The 23,288-nt window shown below is 36.9% G+C and overlaps 1 long non-coding RNA gene across 1 annotated transcript in view; it reads left to right on the forward strand.

The window, feature by feature from the left end:
- The window catches only part of LOC144893324 (uncharacterized), a 64,796-nt gene extending 49,864 nt beyond the window's left edge, over nt 1-14,932 (forward strand). The window contains exon 4 of the long non-coding RNA XR_013624390.1: nt 14,885-14,932. This is a non-coding gene — a long non-coding RNA (uncharacterized LOC144893324). The remainder of the gene's footprint in view (nt 1-14,884) is intronic.
- The last annotated feature ends 8,356 nt before the right edge of the window (nt 14,933-23,288 follow it).

The following is a 23,288-nucleotide window of genomic DNA, read 5'->3' on the forward strand; positions in this document are numbered from 1 at the left end:
CTCTCATTATCTTGGTTAATCGAACACAGTCTTTTTCTAGTCATTTCACAAACTCCTCTGGGGTATTTGAGCCTCTATACTCCTCTAACTTGTTATATTTATCACCAACGGATGACTTGATATCATAACAAAAACCACAAGGAGTATGTTTTTGATATTTATTTGTGTATGATTCTTTTGGATCTGGAGAAGCAGTATTTATTTTTTCTAGAATACTTTCAAAATCAGCATATATTACAAATGGATGTTTGATCTTTTTCTTTTCATCTTTGAATGTGATCTTCGAGCCTTCTTTCGACATATTGATTACCATTGATTTATGATTACCACAATAATTTGAATGTTTATCTTATCTTTCTTGTAAATTGAAGAAGTTAAGACAACGCAAACAAATATATATTTTATTTGTTCTTTTACATACTTGTGGTTTTATTAATTTAGCAATATCTTTGATGTATGTATAATGTGAATTTTCCTCTGAATTAAAATATAGAAGATTAATATGAGTTTGTTTACAATTGTCAGAAAGCTTTAAAACCTGAATGTTGTTTGTTTCTGTTAAACCATAAACATTAACTGATAAATTATTCATCTTTTCAAATTTAGGAATGTCATTTAAAGCCATAGGAAACTTTAGATCTTTCGTATTTAATATATTCTCATATTTTTTATAATGAGATACTCTTTCATCATGAAAATGTGGAGGATGTAAGTGTGCTAGAATAGACCAGAGAAAACATTTATTGTCTTTATTTTTGATATTGATAACTGCTTTTCTATTTTTGATAACACTAGGTAAATCAATGTAAGAAGAAGCTTTTAGAGGATCTGATTTAAGAATATGAATGTCAATGAAAATAATTTTTCCTATATTGAATCCACTTCCTACGATTGAATTATCCACATCTTGCTCTTGTTTAATAAGTTCATTATAGACTCCTGATGTTTTAAAATCTTGATATGAAGATATAAAGTGTGGCTCAGTTCTCATGTATGGTGTATCTATAACTCCTTCGTCCTTTGTCATTTCTAATTTTACTCCCATATAAAATTTAAGTGGTTTCATTTCTTTTAGTGTTTTTTCAATCAATGTTTGAACAGCAGGTTTAACTATTTCTACAGCATCAACTATAGAATTTGGTTCGGGAGGTTTGAAGTCAAAGACTCTTATTTTAATATGTCCTTTGAATGCTCCATCACTGTTTTTAGTTGTAATAAAATTTGATAAATGTTGATTTGTTTTAAGATGTATTTCGAAGCCTTTCTTGAGGATATTTTTATTAAGGCAGAACGGTGTTTTGTTTCCTTCTGAATAGGAGATAGTAGGTGAAGTAGATTAAATGTGTGTTTGTTAGTTTCAAGGTGTCTTTTGTATTGTTTATATTCTTGTTCACAAATGTCGCAATACGTTGCTTTGATCATATTTATATAGCAAAATTATACTTAAAGTAAAACACCTTTTTAGAGGCTTTTTTAAAGATGAAACTGTGCTTAAAGTAAAACACTTATAGAAGAAAGTGCCTTTTTACAGGCTTTTTATATATGAAACTATACTTAAACTAAAACACTTTTTAACTCAGAATCATCTGAGTCATAACTATCACATGAATACTCAGAATCATACTCAGTCATCAATAAAGCTACTCTCATAACTATCATTTGAGCACAAACTATTAGCATCATAACTATCATCTGAGTTCAATGAAATACTATCATCACCATTGTCCGAGTTCAATGAAATCCACATCTCGTTTGCTCTCTCTCATGCACAGATTTATCCCATCTCGTCTTCAGTTGTCATACCCTTCCTCCCGTCCATGGTACACGGAATCTTGTGGTGAGGCTGTTGCCCAGAAACAACTTGCCTTCGTCTCCTGGAAAGCAAATCCAACGGAAGGAAATCTCATTTCCTTTCACAAAGCCCGAAACAAGTGTGTGTCCACCCTCAGGAGAGCCAGGAAACAATATCTCTCCGTTCTCAAGACCGAACTCTCTTATCTGTCTCCCTCTTCCAAATCCTGGTGGCATCTGGTCAAATCCGTTTCTGGTGTTTGTTCCCCCTCCATCCCCTCCCTTACCTCAAACGGCTACACAGCCGACTCCGCACGTGAAAAAGCTGAATGCCTCAACTCTGTGTTTGCCTCTAAATCTTGTGTCCCAAACCCATCCCTCTCTGTACCCACCATACCCAGTCGTACCCTGCTGCTCCTGGACTCCGTGTCCTTTCCTCCTGACAAGGTGGAAAAGTTTCTGTCAACCCTCGACTCTGATTCTGCAACTGGACCCGACGGCATCAGCCCACGGGTCCTAAAATCCTGCTCTGCTGCTCTATCTCACCCTCTCTCTGTTCTCTTCACCCTCTCTTTTGCTCAAGGTCAACTGCCATCTGCTTGGAAATCAGCCAACATCACCGCTTTGCACAAAAAAGGTGCAAAAACAGATCCTAGCAACTACAGACCAATCAGCCTTCTCCCAATTATCAGCAAAGTCATGGAATCCATCATTGCTTCTGATATGAAATCTTTCCTCTTCTCCAATGGCTTGATCTCTGATCATCAATTTGGTTTCAGACCAGGTCACTCTACTCTGGACATGCTGCTTCTGCTGTCTCAACAATGTATGGAGGTCCTCAATGCCAAACAGGAAATTAGAGCTGTCTCCCTCGACATATCACGTGCCTTCGACACGGTCTGGCACCCCGCTCTGCTCACCAAACTCTCCTCCTTTGGTATCCATGGAAATCTCCACGCATGGCTGGCGGACTTCCTCTCTAGTCTTCGTCAACGTGTGGCCCTGAATGGGTTTCTCTCATCTCCTCTTCCTGTTCAGGCTGGAGTTCCCCAAGGCAGTGTTCTGGGCCCCGTGCTTTTTCTGGTCTTCATCAATGATCTCTCTGACTCTCTCGAAAATCCTCTCTATCTCTTTGCTGATGACTCCACTCTCTGCCGCTCCATTCCTCTTCCCTCAGATCGGCAGTCTGCTGCCTCCTCACTCTCTGAAGACCTGGACAAAATCACAGACTGGTCAAACAAGTGGAACATGTCTTTCAATCCTGACAAATCTCACACTCTTACTATGTCTCTCCGAAAAGATCGACTGGACAACCCTCCCATCTACTTTCTCAACAATCCTCTCCAAGAAGTTCTGTCGCTCAAGATTTTGGGTCTCACTATCTGCCATGATCTTTCTTGGGAAAACCACATTTCCAAGCTGGCCTCCAAAGCCAGTCGCCGACTGGGCATCCTCCGTCGTGCGAAGTCCTTCCTCGGCACACCTGAGCTCCTCACCACATACAAGGCTTTCATCCGCAGCTCAATGGAATACTGTTCTCCCTTATGGGCCGGTGCTCCTGCCTCACACCTAGCTCGGCTTCACGCTGTTGAAACCAAAGCTTTCAGAATTATTGGAATCTCCCGCGATGAAGCTATCTCTGAGGGCCTTTCACTCACTCACCGCAGGCAGGTAGGTGGTCTTTCTGTCTTCTACCGACTCCTCTCCGGCCTTGCACCCCCAGCTCTCTCTGTGCTCTGTCCCCCAAATATTCCTACAGGTCGCACAAGATCTGCCAGCAACCCTCTGATGGTTAAACTGCCGAAATCTCGGCTCTCCGCTCACCTTCACTCTTTCATTCCTCTTTTCTCCCGCCTCTGGAACAAACTCCCTCACTCCCTTCAATCCCACTCCTCCCTCCAGGTCTTTAAAACAGCTGTTCACCACCATCTCTTATCTTCCCCCATCCAAAACCTTGATCTTTTCTACCCCCGCTAATTCAACCCAGATCCACCTTGTTTGAAATTCCAACTTCTTTCCTGGAAGTCCTGGCAGTGTCCATATGTTTTATACCTCTCCTACTGCCCCCTTCCCACGCCCCCCCCCCCAAAGCCCTCGCCCTCTCTCAGATCTCTCGATGTCTCCATGTCTCTCGGTCCCTGCTCTCAAATGTTGTGTTTGTGTCCTTCCCCCTCTCTCCCCATCTTGTCTACCGCTCCCTATGTTATATGTTTTATGTGTCGGTTTGTCTTTCTGTGTGATTAATGTTCGCTCTTTAACGAGCCTCGATCTTGTATACAAAACAAAACAAAACAAAAAAAAAAAAAAAAAAATACTATCATCACTATCGTCCGAGTTCAATAAAATAGTAAAATCTTCACTGCTGTAATGACTCATATTTAATTAGCAGGAAAAATATTCCCATCAATATCTATATACTTTCTTTCATTAACAGATTTAATCTCTACATTTTTAATATCAAAAGTTATCTTTAAATAATCTCTAACTATCATAGAACGAAATGACATTTCACCATAAATATTAACATCATTCATTTTACTTAGATCTACACCCTTTGGATTATTAAAGTATATACAAATTTCTCCACTAGTATTGTTGATGGTCTTATCATTCTTTTTCAAAGTATCGCGATCGATCACTTTTTCAAGCTTTGAATAAATTGCCAGGAGTAGAGGAGAAACTTTTGTTCGATTTACTTTAATGGATGTCTTTCCAGGTATAGTTAGAGCTCTTCCTTTAAATGAAATAGAGGGGCTCATGTTATTTTCCATAACTAGTTTTACCCAAAAATTTTCATATTTATCTTTGTTCAATTTAACATCTTTGACATATTTTTCTATATCTTCCACCAAAGTAGAGATTGATTGAAATTTGTCTTTTGTGCTTTGAAACATTGTATTTATTAACGAATAAGCTTGCGTTTAGTTTAAGTAAAAATTTACCATATAAATATGATAAGTTCTGAAGGATATTTAGAATTTCCAGACTCTCCATATGATAAATTAGAGAATTGTCCAGCTTGTGATAGAATAGGGCTTAATAATGAGGGTTCATATAAACAATGTATTTTCTGTGATTATCTTCTAATTAATGATGATAAAAAATATAAAAATACATATAACTCTTTTAAATTAGAACCAAAAATGAATTACTTTACAAGATTAATAAGAGAGATGAATGTTAAGTATTATGATGATAATACACCATTTCTTTCAAGGGAAGAGACTCTTTGTATTGAGGAAATGCATAAGGGTTTAATGATATTTATTATTCAAAATAATTTTAATGGAAATGTTAATACAAGATACTATATAAATAAAATAATGAATTATTTTGAAATTAAACCTGAACTCAGGATAAAATATAGAGTTTCTAAAATAGCTCAAAAAAAGTTAGATGACTTGTTTTCCAAATATATAAATGAATGATTTTTTACCCATTTGGGAAAACAAGATAAAATTTAACAACCATAAAAATCTTCCAAATTCATTAAGATGTCTAATAGTCGGATCAAGCGGATGTGGAAAAACCTGTTTGCTTTTAAAGATGCTCCTTACCCCCAACTTTTTAGATTATGATAATTTAATAATTTTTACGAAGTCAAGTTTTCAACCCGAGTTACAATTACTATCACAAGGTTTTAATGCGGGTCTTAAAAAGGAAGACATTATCGGTTTATTTAAACTTCAAAACAAACTAAATGAATCCAACATTGAGGATATAATACAACTATTTTGTGATACACATAAATCAAAATCAAAACCCATAACTTGTATTCTCAGTGATAATACGGATGATATACCTTCACCTCAAGATTTAGATAAATCAAAAAAGAACCTCGTTATCTTTGATGATTGTGTTAATGAGAGAAACCAAACAGTAATGGAGAGCTATTATACAAGAGGGAGACATTCTTCTTGTAGTTGTATTTATCTGAGTCAGTCATATTTTCAACTCACTCGACGCTCAATAAGAAACAATGCCAATACTTTTATTGTATTTAAATTAAATTCAATAGATGTAAATAATTTTTGGAGAGATAATTGCTCTACGTTATGTAGTAAAAATAGAATTTGAAAATTATATGAAACACACGATTGGAAAATATAAATATATTGTTGTGAAACAAGATGAGATACTAACTGATATTTTACACACATAAATGACAACTAATATTTTTAATCTTGTGGGTAAATCTGCTTCAGGAAAGAACTTTCATGAATCTAAACTCTTGAATAGTAAAAATGAAAAGATTGTAAGTTTTTTTTTTTAAACACCCTATGATTCGTTTTGTAGGTACTACAACCAGAGCAATGCGACCAGGAGAAATAGAAGGGAAAGATTATTACTACATTTCAATGGAGGAACATATGCGATTGAGGAACGAAGGTCAAATATTTGATTGGTCTCTCTTGGTTCTACAAAATATTCACATTGTAAGAGTGAGTTAAATAAAGTAAAATCTAATGGTCTTGGGATTTTAGAAAACAATCCTGAAGGAATGAGACAAATTATTAAACATTTGTGTGGTGATGGGGATAAGATTTTATCATTCTGTTTTGATATCGATGAGGAGACTCAACGCAAACGTATGAAAAGCAGAGATACAAGTATTAGTGAAGAAGAAATAACAACTCATATTAATACCAACAAAGAATTTGATGAAATATTTAAAGAAAAGCTTTTATTTCAACACATTTACTATAATGACGAAGAAAAGGAAAATTTTCCCATTGACCTTTACAATTCATTAAATGATATTTTTCAAAAAATAAATACAGAAGATGAATACCGAAGAAAGAGCAAGAAAGTTTAAAGAACATCAAGAGTTGGTTTCAAAAGTTGTAAAGCAACAGGAAGAGATAAAGAAGAACGGAGACAGAAACTAACTGGTGAAGAAGCCTTTGAAAGAAAACAAGAGAAATTTTTTAAACCACTTTAAAAAACTCAACAAACGATTTCACCGACAGTTCCCATGGTAGAATTTACTCCGAAAAAACTTCAAATGCTCAAAGATTTTAGTCAAATGACAGAGCAAGAACTTGGAGGATTAGAATATGATGGTGAAGGATTATTTCGGAAACTTGAGGAGGTAAATCAACCCCCTAATTATGTTGTGGAAGCTCTTCAAAACAATGAATATTCGGTGGGTTCAAAAACCAGAGCAGGTCTCATTCCAACAGAAGAACCAGCACAGTTCCATCTTGTGAAAGAAAAGTTATTGATATTTAATGATAAATTGATGTTCTTAAGTTCTGTTCAACCAAATGTTGAATTAACTCCAAGATTAATGTTTCTTCGAACAAAAGATGGATATACTAATTCACCTTATTTTGAGGAACCACTTGATACGGAAAATGCGGAAGACAGGGTATATATTGAGTTGCTAAACGCACTTGATTATGGAGTTTCTGTTGCTGGTAAAAGGAAGAAGAATGAGAAGGAGAAACATATTATTGATGCTTTAAGTAAGCTTGGTTTGGGTGTTAGCTTTCTTCCAAATGACCCATCACAATTAGTTAATAGACTATTATTGCTGTTGGGTAGTAAGAAGGCTGGAAACAACAATTGTTTTAATGAAGCCTCAGCCATTTTAGACCAGTTGATGAACATGAAAATAATTAATAAATGTCAATACAAAGATATTTTATTAGATATTAAATAAGATGAGAAGCACAATTCTTAGTTTTAATTTCACAATGAGTGATTACACAGCTTCATTCCCTTACCCACTACAACTTAACCCCACAAAAGAATATGAGGCTTCTTTGTTGTCAATGGAGACTTACAATACCCTTTTTAATATCACAGAGAAAAACAACAAGTTTAGTTATAATCCAGGAAGTGGATATAAAACTATAACCATTTCACCTGGAGCTTACGAGATTTCTCAAATATCTTCTGAAGTCTCTCGCCTTATGAAAGAACAAGGTGATGAACCAAAAAATATTGTCATAGATATTCAAAAACACACTTCAAAATCAACTATTAAACTTAAAAATAATTATAAAGTGGATTTCACAATTGATAAATCATTTAGAGAGTTGTTGGGTTTCTCCTAAAAAAAGATTGAAACGAACGGGACGTTTTTCAGTGATAATGTCATTCAAACATCCTCCGGTATAAATTCGGTGTTAATTCATAGTGATTTGATTGATGGTGCTTATAACGGATGAATAAAAACAAATACAATATTTTCATTCAGCGCATACTCAACACCAATTGGTTATAAATTTAATATGGAACCCAAAAATCTTGTTTATTTACCTGTGTCAGGAAAAACCATATACAGAGTAAATTTTAGGATAACCGACCAAGATAATCGTATGATATCCTTTAATGAAGAAATTATATCCATCAGAATTCACCTTCGTGAATTTTTTTGATAAATAAATAATGGTTATTGTGAGAAAACACGAGTTGGGAAAATATAAAATAATTACAGGGGAGGGCATGTACCTTTCACCATACTATAATGGTGAAGGTATGTTTCTTGGGAGAGGATACTATAAACCTAAGAGACAACGAGGTGTAGCTCATCAATTTAGAAATAAAGGAGATGGGATAATTGATACTCTTATGGGTATTGGTTCAACCATTCTTCAACATAAAGACCTAATTGGTTCAACTGCTTCTGCCGTAGGAAATGTAGCGGGTGCTATAAAGAGTATAAAAGATGCTCAAAAGGAGTCTCATAAATTACAAGCAATCAAAGAAATTTAAAAAAGGCAAAACTCAACTGTCTTCACAAGAACGACAAAAAATCATGAAAATACTTGGGTCAGGGTTTCAACGATTTTAATGCTATATAAATACAAGTATGGAAGCGATTGATAGTATCTATGATTTGGATGATACAATTATCATTTCAAACTCCACGAAAAAGGAAGACTATTTTAAGGTAAATGCTATAACAGGAACAGACTGGAATTCAAATGGAACAAAAAGTTTTGAAATAAATAATCAACAAACTTACTTGAATCTCGCTGATAGTTTCTTGCTGTGTAAATTTAAATTCACTAAGGCTGCGAATAACACTAATGCTACACTCGTAAATGATTTCTTCTGGAAAATGTTTGATAGTGTTCGCCTGTATATTGGAACACAAGAGGTTGAAGCGGTTGATTATGTCTCTGCTACATCTGAAATGATGAAATTTACACTATATTCGTTTCGTGATAGAATGGGTAAGTGAGTTGTTGAAGGTTTTATTCCTGATATGTCAACGGGAACAAATGCTGACCCTGGTTATAGTCAAAGGAAGGCAATGTATAATGATGATGCAAAAGCAGAGAATAGTTTTACCGTAGCAGTACCTCTTAAAGGTATATTTGGATTTTGTGATTATGATAAAGTTTTGTATGGGCTTAAAATTAGCTTTCAACTACAAAGGAATGATAATGTAAATAGATTGCTTTTTGGGGCTCAAGATGCTTTTGGTGATAATAATAAATTTGTTATTAATGATTTGTGTTGGTATATCAGCGAATATACTCCTAATCTTAAAACGGAAGAGATGTTAAACAGAAGACTTAACTCAAAGAAACCGCTAAATGTATCATACCTTAAAAGAAGATGTCAACACGTTAAACTGGAACACACTACCTACACTTGGAATTTGGGGGTTCTTCAAGGAAAGCCACGATACCTATGGCTCATTTTTTAAAAAACCAGATGGAGAGGACGGTACTGATAAGAATAATGCGCTGAGTGATAATGCTAAGGTGAAACAACTTCGGGTTTCTCTTGATGGCACATTTTATCCACGAGATAGATTGGAAATTGATTGGGAAAAAAATGATTATGCAGAAGCCTACAAGTCTTACCAAAATGTGCGTGAAAGCAACGTTAATAATGACCCTATTTTGGATATGGTTGCGTTTCAAAAACTTCATACGATCTACGCAATTGACCTGAGTTCTCAAAAAGAAACTATAAAGTCTAATAGAGTGGATACTTCTCTTTACATTGAAAGATGGGAGAGTGAAGAGGTTAATGCATATTGTTTGCTTTTGGAAGAAACAGAATTACAGATTAATACAGATAATGGTGTTATGATTAATATCACATAGATTTTTTCTCATAAATAAATGAGTAGGAAAGAACCGGTATATGTTAATCAAATCAATCTTAATAAATTAACATCTTGCATTCAAAATCAAAAGCCTTGTATTATTAATGTTAATACAATTCAAAGAAAAGGAGCAGTAAGAATTGATGTTTTACTCACAAGAGAGCAGGTAAAAACACTAAATGATGCTGGATCACTTAAAATTAAAATGACAAAACCTATGTTAAAGAGATATTCAATACAAGAGGGAGGATTTCTCCCATTTCTAATTCCTTTATTTGCTGGTTTAAGTGCGGCGGGAGCATTGACTGGTGGTATTTCAGCAGCGGTAAAAACTGCAAACGAAAGGAAGGCACAACTAAAAGCTCAAAAAGAATTGGAAAGACATAACAAGGAGTTGGAGAAACAAATTAGTGGAAGTGGTGTAATTGTAGATTTTGCTCAAAAACTTGAAAGTCTACCTGATAAAGCTAGATTGTTGGTTGGAGATATGCTTTCCTCTATCGCTCAAGCGGGTGTTAAACTAACTAAACGGGGTAATGGATTGTATCTTTCTCATAAATAAATGGATAAATGGTTTAAACAATTTGGAAAGAATACAACGTCAAATATAGAACTAGCTAAGTATTGTAAAAAACTAAAAATTGATAATGTGGTAATCTGTATGAAAGATGAATTAACAAAGTTGTCCAAGAATACAAAAAATATTATTATGAATTTAGACACACAGAATGGTTCTCATTGGGTTTGTATTCATAATAGTCAGGATAAATATTATTTTGATAGTTATGGTATGCCACCACCTGTTGAAGTAATACAATTCTTACAGAATGGTGTTTATCAAACATTTCAAGTTCAATAAATTAATTCTAAATGTTGTGGTCAATTATGTTTATATGTATTATTTCAACTCAACAATAATGAAAATTTTTATGATATCATTTTTAATCTAATATAAATGACTTATGTTGGAAAAGATGGTTCTATCTTTGGAGAACCCTCTCAGGATATTGATTTATCAAATTATTATACAAAGGCACAGGCTGAACGACAAAAATATAGTATAAGTAAAAATATTAATATGAAGAATACTTATAAATTAATCAATTATCCAAACCCTACAGATGCGAATGACTTAATTAGATTCAGTGATTTATCACAATATATATTTTTAAAGAAAACAGCACGTTTTGTTAAACAAGTAAAATTTACAACCACAACACCTGGTTATACTGACCATACACCTTTCCTCATTGAATTTAACTACCTGCTTACAATTGAATTTTATAAAGAAGGACATGTAGTTAATATGCGAATTAATAAATGGGGGTATGATATGCCTGATTTCGGGTATAATTGGTATTTTTCAATAAACTTAGAAGACCTACATGATTTGAATCAGTCTCGTAAAGAAGAATATTATCCACTTGGCGAGGATAAGGATTTATGTGGAAGTACAATTAGTTAACAACAAATACATGATTTTAAGAAAAGAAAAATATATGATAGTATAGCGATGGTTAGCATGACAAAGAAGGAAGGTAATGAGATAAGGATAGAAAGCCGAGGAATACAAACCGATTTGGTAGTGGGAAGATGGGGTGGTATTACCTGTCATAATATTAATCTCACATATATTTCTGATACATAAATGGCAGGAAGAAGACTACAAGAGAATTATAATTTTTGTATTCAAGGATACCTACAAGAAAAGGGTGCTCGGTATTATATACCTTATGATTTGGAGCATATACATGGGAATTTTGTCATAAAAAACTGGACTTATACTGATATTGCTAAACCCACAAATAGAGACTTGTTTAAAATATTAAATAAAAATGAACTTCTCAAAGTTATGAAATATAAAACTCTTTTAGAAATCATCAACAAATCTTATTGGTATCCTATTATGAGAAAAATAATTATAGATACAAGAATATCTCAAAATCCAGATGAGTATATGTATAATATTCTTTGGGGCTCAAACTCAAGGGTAGCAAGGGATGAGGAAGGAGTTGAAGAAGAGAAGGAGGAAAGAGAGAAAAAGGAGAAGGAGGAAAGGGAGAAAAAGGAGAAGGAGGAAAGGGAGAAAAAGGAGAAGGAGGAAAGGGAGAAAAAGGAGAGGGAGGAGAGGGAGAAAAAGGAGAAGGAGGAGGGGGAGAAAAGGAAGAAGGAGGAAAGAGAGAAAAGGGAGAAGGAGGAAAGAGAAAAAGGGAGAAGGAGGAGAGGGAGGAAAAGGAGAAGGAGGAGAGGGAGAAAAAGGAGAAGGAGGAGAGGGAGGAAAGGGAGCAAAGAGAGAGGGAGGAAAAATATAAAAAGATGGAAATCAGTGAGATTCGTAAAAGATTGAGTGTATTACAGCAAATAAATCAATCTCAACGCACCGAAGAGGAAAATAAAGAATTAACGACTCTTACTAAGATAATGATTTTAAAAATGGTTGAGATGAGTTCAGCGAGGAGATTTACATGAAGAAGACAAAGGTCATATAGTTGATGATGTTGGTGTTATTGACTTTAGTTCGTTTTTATTTGTAAATAAATGGAGGAGAGAGTGAAGGCATTCCTAAGGATTCTTTATGTTTTAAAAATTAAGATAGAAATGTATATGTTGAAAACCAAAAAGGTTTTGATACTCTGTCAGAATTTTTCTGATAAATAAATATGAGTTATTGTCTCAAATGTAAAAAGAAAACCAAATCTAAAAATATCTCTGATGTTAAAGCTAAAAATAATAGAGTTTATCAAAATGGAATATGTCAAGTGTGTGGCTCTAAAAAGTGCCAATTCATCTCTCCGAAAAGTGGAGGAGACATACAAAAGTTTCTGTCAGGAAGTAAATTTACAACAACTGGAATTCCTGGGGAACTACATCTTCCTGGATATTCTTTCTGTGGTCCTGGAACAACCCTGGATAAAAGATTAGATGAGGCTGACAATCCTAAACCTTGGTCCAAGCCTATAAATAGGGTTTATGAAGTGTGTATGAAGCATGATATTGCTTATGGGAATACCACTACATTGAATGAAAAACATGAAGCAGACAGAGAAATATTGTATAATTTGTCCTTGATACGAAATCCTACATTGAGAGAGAAAGTTGATAGGTTTATTGTGAAAAAAATGATAAGTGCTAAATTGAAACTTGGTCTTGGTTATTCCCCAAAAAACTATTAAACTCCAATGATGTTATCAAGACTGAGGAGCTTTTGGCTAATGAATTACATAAACCTATAATCACAAAGTTTAAAAGAAGGAAAGTTTATTCTAAATACACCAACCACATATGGTCCGCTGATTTAATCGAACTAAATAATGATAAGGGATACAGGTATGCTTTAACCGTTATTGATTTGAGGAGTAGATTTGCCTAGGTTGTTCCTTTGAAAAACAAGAGAGGTAATACTTTAATGTTAGCCTTTAAGCTAATATTTGATAGGGATAAAAGGAAACCAAAGAAGTTATGGACTGATGAGGGATCAGAGTTCTCTCACAAAATATTTATGAAATTTCTTGAGGAGGAGGGTATTAAATTATACAGCACCTTTAATGAAGGAAAAGCAGTTGTTATTGAGCGTTTTAATCGTACTTTGAAAGAGAAATTATAAAAAAAATTCACACAACTCGGTTCTCAACAATGGGTATATTTAATTCAGGATATTGTAGATAATTACAATAATACCGTTCATTCATCAACAAAATCAAAACCATCAGAAACATTTACAAAATTAGAATATGAAAAGGAGATTAATTTGAGAAAGCCCAAGTTCAAAGTTGGTGATATTGTAAGAATTTTCAAATGGAAAAGCCATTTTGAGAAAGGTTATACAAAGAGATGGACTAATGAATTTTTCAAAATTGTTGATGTAATGGATACAGTCCCTTGGACTTACAAATTATATGATATGAATGGGGAAGAAATCTTGGGTTCATTTTACTCACAAGAATTACAAAAAACACAAGTAAGCAGATGATACCCTTGAAAATAATTAATAAATAAATAAAATGTAATGGGGATACATTGAGATCTGTGAACCCCAAACACAGAATCCCTCAACTTTTCAGTTGGGGCTTAACTTTTGTTTGTGTGTACAATGGGGATACATTCTTGAGATCTGTGAACCCCAAACACAGAATCCCTCAACTTTTCAGTTGGGGCTTAACTTTTGTGTGTACAATGGGGATTCGTTCTTGAGATCTGTGAACCCCAAACACAGAATCCCTCAACTTTTCAGTTGGGGCTTAACTTTTGTGTGTGTGTATGTGTGAGTGAGTCATAATAATATACAAACCCTAACCCAACCCCATCCCTAACCCAACCCCATCCCTAACCCAACCCCATCCCTCACCCAACCCCATCCCTAACCCAACCCCATCCCAAACCCAAACCCATCCCTAACCCAACCCCATCCCTAACCCAAACCCATCCCTAACCCAAACCCATCCCTAACCCAACCCCATCCCAACCCCATCCCTAACCCAACCAATCCCTAACCCAACCCCATCCCTAACCCAACCCCATCCCTAACCCAACCCCATCCCTAACCCAACCCCATCCCTAACCCAACCCCATCCCTAACCCAACCCCATCCCTAACCCAACCCTAACCCAACCCCATCCCTAACCCAAACCCAACCCTAACCCTCACATTCAAAATCCCAACCCTAACCCAACCCCATCCCTAACCCAACCCCAACCCTAACCCTCACATTCAAAATCCCAACCCTAACCCAACCCCATCCCTAACCCAACCCCATCCCTAACCCTCACATTCAAAATCCCACCCTAACCCTAACCCTAACATAATCTTTTTTTTCTCCTTTTTAAAAAATACGTATTTCATTTTTTTTTTTTCCTCTTCCCACCAATTCTGTCTTTCAAGGCTTTCAAGTTTGAAGAAGTAGAAATGGGAAGAAAGAATTTTCCAGCATTTTCTTCCGCGAACTTTCTTGATATTGCTTAAATCAAGCGTCATTAAACAAAGAACATTGTTCATTGCTTTAGAATCCAAAGAGTCTCCAAGATGAACCCCACATGTAGAGTCTCCAAAATAAAACCAACTTTCCAAGTTTCCAAGGTATAACCACATTCCTGTTGAGCCTCCAAGATAGTAGTCTAGTAGGAAGGCTAGGTCCCCCTGCACCCCCCGGAGATATACTTCTAATCAGTGTTTCTAGATTGGAAAAAATGTGTAGAAAATGACTAGCTATGGCCCCAAGCTGAAAACATGTCCCACATACCATTTTTATGCAAATTACTGCTGCAAATTTTATGCAAAATTATGCAAATTTTATGCAAATTTTTGATGAGGAGTAGAGTTGAGGGGTCTTTGAGGGCTTCATCGAGGTGCTCTCGGTTGCAAGACTGGGTCATTCTGAGAAGCACAGCAGGGTCAGAGATCATGATGTTCTCCTCCTCAGTGAATCTCTCCATCAACAGCCTCTCCATTGCCTCACACACTGTTTTGAGGCAAAAGAGGGACTTTGCGTAGGCCTTTCCACTGAGAACACCTTTGAGAGATCCACTTGTTACTAGTTGTGCCTCAAAGAGAATCTCTGCATATCCAGAACCACGCATCTTGTGTCCAGTGAGCATCCCGATGTAGTTCATGGATGTGTGGAAGGGTCCAATCGTTACTACATGACTAGCAAATTCATTTGGCCAGCGCCAGATGATGGGAAGGGCTTTCATGCAGACACCCAGATCAAATGTATTCAGGACCCATCTCTGACCCACCTCAGCAGTTGCTGCCTCGGAACGCTTCAGTAGCTCACGAACAACTGCGTTGTCTGTGATCGGTCTGTGCCTGGTGCCTGCATGGCATGGCAATGGCCTGCAGCCTGTGCCTGGGCTAGGGGGTTTCACCTCTGCAACTGGTTCTCCCCCACCCAGCAAATCAACAGTCGACTACTGCACGCCTATCCACCAACCGATCACAGACAACGCAGTTGTTCGTGAGCTACTGAAGCGTTCCGAGGCAGCAACTGCTGAGGTGGGTCAGAGATGGGTCCTGAATACATTTGATCTGGGTGTCTGCATGAAAGCCCTTCCCATCATCTGGCGCTGGCCAAATGAATTTGCTAGTCATGTAGTAACGATTGGACCCTTCCACACATCCATGAACTACATCGGGATGCTCACTGGACACAAGATGCGTGGTTCTGGATATGCAGAGATTCTCTTTGAGGCACAACTAGTAACAAGTGGATCTCTCAAAGGTGTTCTCAGTGGAAAGGCCTACGCAAAGTCCCTCTTTTGCCTCAAAACAGTGTGTGAGGCAATGGAGAGGCTGTTGATGGAGAGATTCACTGAGGAGGAGAACATCATGATCTCTGACCCTGCTGTGCTTCTCAGAATGACCCAGTCTTGCAACCGAGAGCACCTCGATGAAGCCCTCAAAGACCCCTCAACTCTACTCCTCATCAAAAATTTGCATAAAATTTGCATAATTTTGCATAAAATTTGCAGCAGTAATTTGCATAAAAATGGTATGTGGGACATTTTTTCAGCTTGGGGCCATAGCTAGTCATTTTCTACACATTTTTTCCAATCTAGAAACACTGATTAGAAGTATATCTCCGGGGGGTGCAGGGGGACCTAGTCTTCCTACTAGACTATAGGTATCACATTCCGAGTCATCAAAACAAAACCCCCATTCCGAGTCTCCAAAAATATAACCATCTTTCCAAGTCTCCAAGGTAGAACCACAATTTTCAGAAATATTGGGGGTTTCCGTGATAAGTCTCACATAGTATAACTGCGGACCATCAGGGAAAACTTCCCTTTCCCAATTTTTTAGGGTTTCTATGATGTGTCTCACATAGTATAACTGCGGACCATCAGGGAGAACTCTCCTTGCCCAATTTTTTAGGGTTTCTATGATGTGTCTCACATAGTATAACTGCGGACCATCAGGGAGAACTCCCCTTTCCCAATTTTCAGAAATTTGTGGGTCTCCAATGTATGACTTGTATTCTGGCTCATCAAGGTAGAACTTGTTCAGTGGGTTTTGTTTTGATAACTCACAATAAGTATCATCATGGTAGAACTCTTTTTCAGTATATTGTGGATTTCCAAGGTATAACTCTTTGGCTGGGTCATCAAGGTAGAACTCGTTCTGTGGGTCTTGGTTGTTCAAAAGATCTTCAAACAAAAAAAATCTTTATCCCAAGTTGTGTTAAAAGTAGAATTTTCATTTCGTATCTCAGATCCAATTTCCTGTGGGAGAAAATAACAATGTATTAATTTAATACAATATTTTTATTTGTATAAATCAAGCACTATGAATATTAAAATAAACTTTGTTAACTCTTACACGAGTCTCACCTAAAAATAAAAAAATAAAAATAAAAATTAAAAATTAAATAAATAAATAAATACATAAACAAACTTACCTCCATTGATAAGAGGTTCGAGTCCAGTTCATCAATCTGAAGGTTGAGCGCTTCACAGGTAGTAGGACTCCAAGGGATACCAAAATTATCCCAATCCATGTCAGCACTGTCGGCCATTCTCAAGTGAAGCAGAAAGCGTGTTTGAAAAAGCCTGTGTGGTCGGTGCCTTTTATAAGAAGGACTGGGTGTCATTTCCTGTGGAAATTGCCTGGGCATGTCTTAACTGAAAATGATACAATGGCAGAGTTTATAAAGTGGGTGGGGCTTAGCAAAAAATGGGCAGGGCTTAACAAAAGTGGGCGGACCTTAGCAAAAAGTGGATGGGACTTCGTAAAAAGTGGGCGTGGCTTAACAAAAATGTGGGCGGAGCTTAACAAAAAATGGACAGAGCCGACCAAAAAGTGTGTGGCACAGGAGGCGCTCAAACAAGAACATTGAGGGAGGTTTATCATTTTATCTTAGCTCAGTTAAAATATCTTGATAAAGAACCAAACTCAAACATATTCTTTGTTAATGTATTAGATGGTGATGGAAGTGGTAAGAGAATTAAATTATTTCCCACACATAAACAAATATTTATAGGATCATTGTTTCAGTGGTCTACTAAACAACAATGATCATTGATAGTAAGAGTAAAAGGCCCATAAGACCAAGGGGGGCAGGAATAGAGTTGTTTATGGGAAATGAAGGAAAGTGATGGTGAGAGGAAAATTTACATGTAAGTGAATGGAGATTTGGGGCTGTCCCAGGAACAACATTTATCATCTACTCTCAAGGGTTCTAAAGTGTAATGCTAAAGGGTTCTCAAGGGTAATTCTAAAATGTAGTTGTGAAGGGTAATTCTAAAGTGTAGTTGTGAAGGGTAATTCTAAAGTGTAGTTGTAAATGGTAATTCTAAAGTGTTCTAAAACGTAATTCTTAAGCGTAATTATAAAGGGTAATTCTGAAGGGTAATTCTAAGAGGTAATTCTAAAGGGTAATTCTAAAGGGTAATTATAAAGCGTAGTTGTAAAGGGTGATTCTAAAGGGTTCTAAAAGGTAATTCTAAAGCGTCATTCTAAAGGGTAATTCTAAAGGCTAATTATAAAGGGTAATTCTAAAGGGTAATTCTAAAGGCTAATTTTAAAGGCTAATTCTAAAGGGTAAAACGAAAGAGTAATTTCTCAGAGGTAATTCTAAAGCGTAATTCTAAAGTGTAACTCTCAAGGGTAATTATAAAGCATAGTTGTAAAGGGTGATGCGAAAGGGTAATTCCTAAAGGTAATTCCAAAAGGCAATTCTAAAGCGTAAATCTAAAGCGTAACTCTAAAGGATAATTCTAAAGACTAATTCTAAATGATAATTCTAAAGGGTAATTCTTCAGGGTAATTGTAAAGGGTAATTCCAAGAGGTAATTCTAAAGCGTAATTCTAAAGCGTAACGCTCAAGGGTAATTATAAAGCGTAGTTGTAAAGGGTTAATGCTAAAGGGTAATTCTCAAGGCTAATTAAAAGGGCAATTATGAAGGCGAATTATAAAGGGTAATTCTAAAGGGTAATTCTGAAGGGTAATTATAAAAGCTAATTCTGAAGGCTCATTTTGAAGTCTAATCCTAAAGGGTAATTCTAAAGGGTAATTCTAAAGGTTAATTCCAAAGGGTAATTCTAAAGGGTAATTCCAAAGGGTAATTCTAAAGGAAAATTGTGAAGGGTAATTATGAACGGTAATTATAAAAGGTAATTCGAAAGGATTATTCTAAAGGGTTCTTAAAGGTAATTCGAAAGGATTATTCTAAAGGATTCTGAAGGGTGATTCTAATGAGTAATTCTCAAGGCTAATTATGAAGGGTAATTCGAAAGGCTAGTTATAAAGGGTAATCCTAAAGGATTATTCGAAAGGGTTCTAAAGGGTAATCCTAATGGATTATTTCTAAAGGGTTCTGAAGGGTGATTCTAAAGGGTAATTCCAAAGGCTAATTTTAAAGTCTAATCCTAAAGGGTAATTATAAAGGGTAACTCTGAAGTTTAATTCTAAAGGATAATTCCAAAAGGTAATTATAAAGGGCAATTATGAAGGCGAATTCTGAAGGGTAATTCTGAAGGGTAATTCTGAAGGGTAATTCTGAAGGGTAATTCTGAAGGGTAATTCTGAAGGCTAATTCTAAAGGCTAATTCAAAAGGCTAATTTTAAAGTCTAATCCTAAAGGGTAACTCTGAAGTTTAATTCTAAAGGGTAATTCCAAAAGGTAATTCTAAAGGGTAATTCTAAAGGAAAATTGTAAAGGGTAATTCTAAAGGGCAATTATAAATGTTAATTATAAAGGGTAATTATGAAGGGTAATGCAATGTCATCCGGCCATAAAAACATTGCCTCAAACAGGGAACCATGATTGTCATGGGGCCCGCATGGCTAACCCCTGCTCTAGCGGGGAAAATGGCCTTAAAACGATCATTCATTCATTCATTCAATGCAAAAGGATAATTTAAAAGGAAAATTGTAAATGGTAATTATGAAGTGTAATTCTAAAGGGTAATTAAAAAGGCTAATTCGAAAGGAAAATTTTAAAGGGTAATTCTAAAGGGTAATTCTAAAGGAAAATTGTAAAGGGTAATTCTAAAGGGTAATTATAAAGGGTAATTATGAAGGGTAATTTTAAAGGGTAATTCTAAAGGCAAATTGTAAAGGGTAATTCTAAAGAGTAATTATAAAGGGTAATTATGAAGGGTAATTCTCAAGGGTTCTAAAGTGTAATGCTAAAGGGTTCTAAAGGGTAATTCTAAAGTGTAGTTGTGAAGGGTAATTCTAAAGTGTAGTTGTAAATGGTAATTCTAAAGTGTTCTAAAAGGTAATTCTTAAGCATAATTATAAAGGGTAATTCTGAAGGGTATTTCTAAGAGGTTATTCTAAAGGGTAATTCTAAAGGGTAATTATAAAGCGTAGTTGTAAAGGGTGATTCTAAAGGGTTCTAAAAGGTAATTCTAAAGCGTAATTCGAAAGGGTAATTCTAAAGGCTAATTATAAAGGGGAATTGCAAAGGGTAATTCTAAAGGCTAATTTTAAAGGCGAATTCTAAAGGGTAATTCGAAAGATTAATTTCTCAGAGGTAATTCTAAAGCATAATTCTAAAGCGTAACTCTCAAGGGTAATTATAAAGCGTAGTTGTAAAGGGTGATGCTAAAGGGTAATTCCTAAAGGTAATTCCAAAAGGCAATTCTAAAGCGAAAATCTAAAGCGTAATTCTAAAGGATAATTCTAAAGGCTAATTCTAAATGGTAATTCTAAAGGGTAATTCTTAAGGGTAATTCTGAAGGGTAATTCCAAGAGGTAATTCGAAAGCGTAATTCTAAAGCGTAACGCTCAAGGGTAATTATAAAGCGTCGTTGTAAAGGGTGATGCTGAAGGGTAATTCCAAAAGGTAATTCTAAAAGGTAATTCTGAAGCGTAAATCTAAAGCGTAATTCTAAAGGGTAATTCGAAAGGCTAATTCTAAATGGTAATTCTAAAGGGTAATTCTGAAGGTAATTCTGAGAGGTAATTCTAAAGCGTAATTCAAAAGGTTAATTCTAAAGTGGTGAGGCAGTTGTGGTGAGGCAGTTGCCCTGAAACAACTTGCCTTTGCCTCTTGGAAAGCAAATCCAACTGAAGGCAATCTCAGTTCCTTCCACCAAGCTCGGAACAAGTGTGTGTCTACCCTCAGGAGTGCCAGGAAGCACTATCTCTCCACACTCAAGATTGAACTCTCAAGCCTATCTCCTTCCTCCAAATCCTGGAGGCGTCTGGTCAAATCCGTTTCTGGTGTTTGTTCCCCCTCCATCCCTTCCCTCACCTCAAATGGCTACACAGTTGACACCACACGTGACAAAGCCGAATGCCTCAACTCTGTGTTTGCCTCAAAATCCTGTGTCCCAAACCCATCTCTCCTTGTTGCCACCTTGCCCAGTCGAGTCCAACTGCTCCTGGACTCTGTGACCTTCTCTCCTGACAAGGTGGAGAAGTTTTTGTCAAACCTCGACTCTGATTCTGCAACTGGACCAGATGGCATCAGTCCACGGGTCCTAAAACCCTGCTCATCCGCTCTATCTCACCCTCTCTTTTGCTCAAGGTCATCTGCCAGTATCTTGGAAATCAGCAAACATTACCGCTTTACACAAAAAGGTGCAAAAACAGATCCTTGCAACGACAGACCAATCAGCCTGCTCCAAATTATCAGCAAAGTCATGGAATCCATCATTGCTTCGGATATCAAATCCTTCCTCTTCTCCAATGGCTTGATCTCTGATCATCAATTTGGATTCAGACCAGGTCTTTCTACTCTGGACATGATGCTTCTGCTGTGTCAACAATGGATGGAGGTCCTCAATGCCGAACAGGAAATCAGAGCTGTCTCCCTTGACATATCACGTGCCGTCAATACAGTCTGGCACCCAGCTCTGCTCACCAAACTCTCCTCATATGTAATCCAAGGAAATCTCCATGCTTGGCTTGCGGACTTCCTCTCAGGTCGTAGTCAACGTGTGGCCCTGAATGGATTTCTCTCATCGCCCTTGCCTGTTCTGGCTGGAGTTCCCCAAGGTAGTGTTCTGAGCCCTGTGCTATTTCTGGTCTTCATCATTGATCTCTCCGACTCTCTTGAAAATCCTCTCTATCTCTTTGCTGATGACTCCACTCTCTGCCACTCCATTCCTCATCCCTCAGATCGGCAGTCTGCAGCCTCCTCACTCTCTGCAGATCTGGACAAAATCACAGACTGGTCAAACAAGTGGAACATGTCTTTCAATCCTGACAAATCTCACACTCTTACGATGTCTCTCCCGAAAGACCGACTGGAAAACCCTCCCATCTACGTTCTCAACAATCCTCTCCAAGAAGTTATGTCGCTCAAGCTTTTGGGTCTCACTATTTGCCATGATCTTTCTTGGGAAAACCACAGTTCCAAGGTGGCCTCCAAAGCCAGTCGCCGACTGGGAATCCGTCGTACGAAATTTCACGCTGTTGAAACCAAAGCTTTCAGAATCATTGGAATCTCCTGCGATGAAGCTAACTCCGAGGGCCTTTCACTCACTCACCGCAGGCAGGTTGGTGGTCTTTCTGTCTTCTCCTGACTCCTCTCCGGCCTTGCTCCCCCAGCTCGCTCTGTGCTCTGTCCCCCAAATATTCCTACAGGTCGCCCAAGATCTGCCAGCAACCCTCTGATTGTTAAACTGCCAAAATCTAGGCTCTCTGCTCACCTTCACTCTTTTAGTCCCCTTTTTCCCGCCTCTGGAACAAACTCCGCCACTCCCTTCAATCCCACGCCTGCCTCCAGGTCTTTAAAACAGCTGTTCACCACCATCTCTTATCTTCGCCAATCCACCCAACCCCGTAATTTTAAAGGGTGATTCTACAGGGTTATTATAAAGGGTTCTAAAGGTTAATTCCAAAGGGTTCTAAAGGGTAATTCTAAAGGGTTGTAAAGGGTAACTATAAAGGGAAATTATAAAGGGAAATTATAAAGGGAAAATCTAAAGGGTGATTCTAAAGGGTAATTATGAAGGGTTCTAATGTTGTCAGCATCTGGAAGTGCTGTAACGTGCAATCTTTGCACACAAACTGCTTCTTTCAGACATGAGGGAGATTTTAAACATAGGGGCAATACCCCTGGTGCTCACCTGGTAGAAAAAACAGTATAGTGCACTGACTCATGGTATTTTAAACCAATTTTCATGGCTGCGAGAAGACAGTACAGCATGTAGAATCATACTAACATAATCATGAGACTTTAAACAAACAAACAGAAAAATATCAATTTTGTTTGGCAACATCCTTCTCCCTCCACCCCCAACCAGGTATACCTCCTTAGCCCCAATTTTTCTAATAGCGTGAACAAACATTGATACATCATGGGTGAGGAAGGTTTTGGTAAATTTTAATCAAAATTACCTGTGTAGTTTCTGAGAAGAAAGCAAATACCAATTTTGGGTGGCAACCACTGGATCCACTTTGACCCCCTGGTAAACCCCCTTAGACCTCGATTTTTTTAATGCCATGAACAAACTTTAGTCACAACACAACAAA

Source organism: Myxine glutinosa, chromosome 8 (genome assembly GCF_964187855.1).
Source record: "Myxine glutinosa chromosome 8, kmMyxGlut1.1, whole genome shotgun sequence".
In the NCBI taxonomy this organism is placed as follows: Eukaryota; Metazoa; Chordata; class Myxini; order Myxiniformes; family Myxinidae; genus Myxine; species Myxine glutinosa.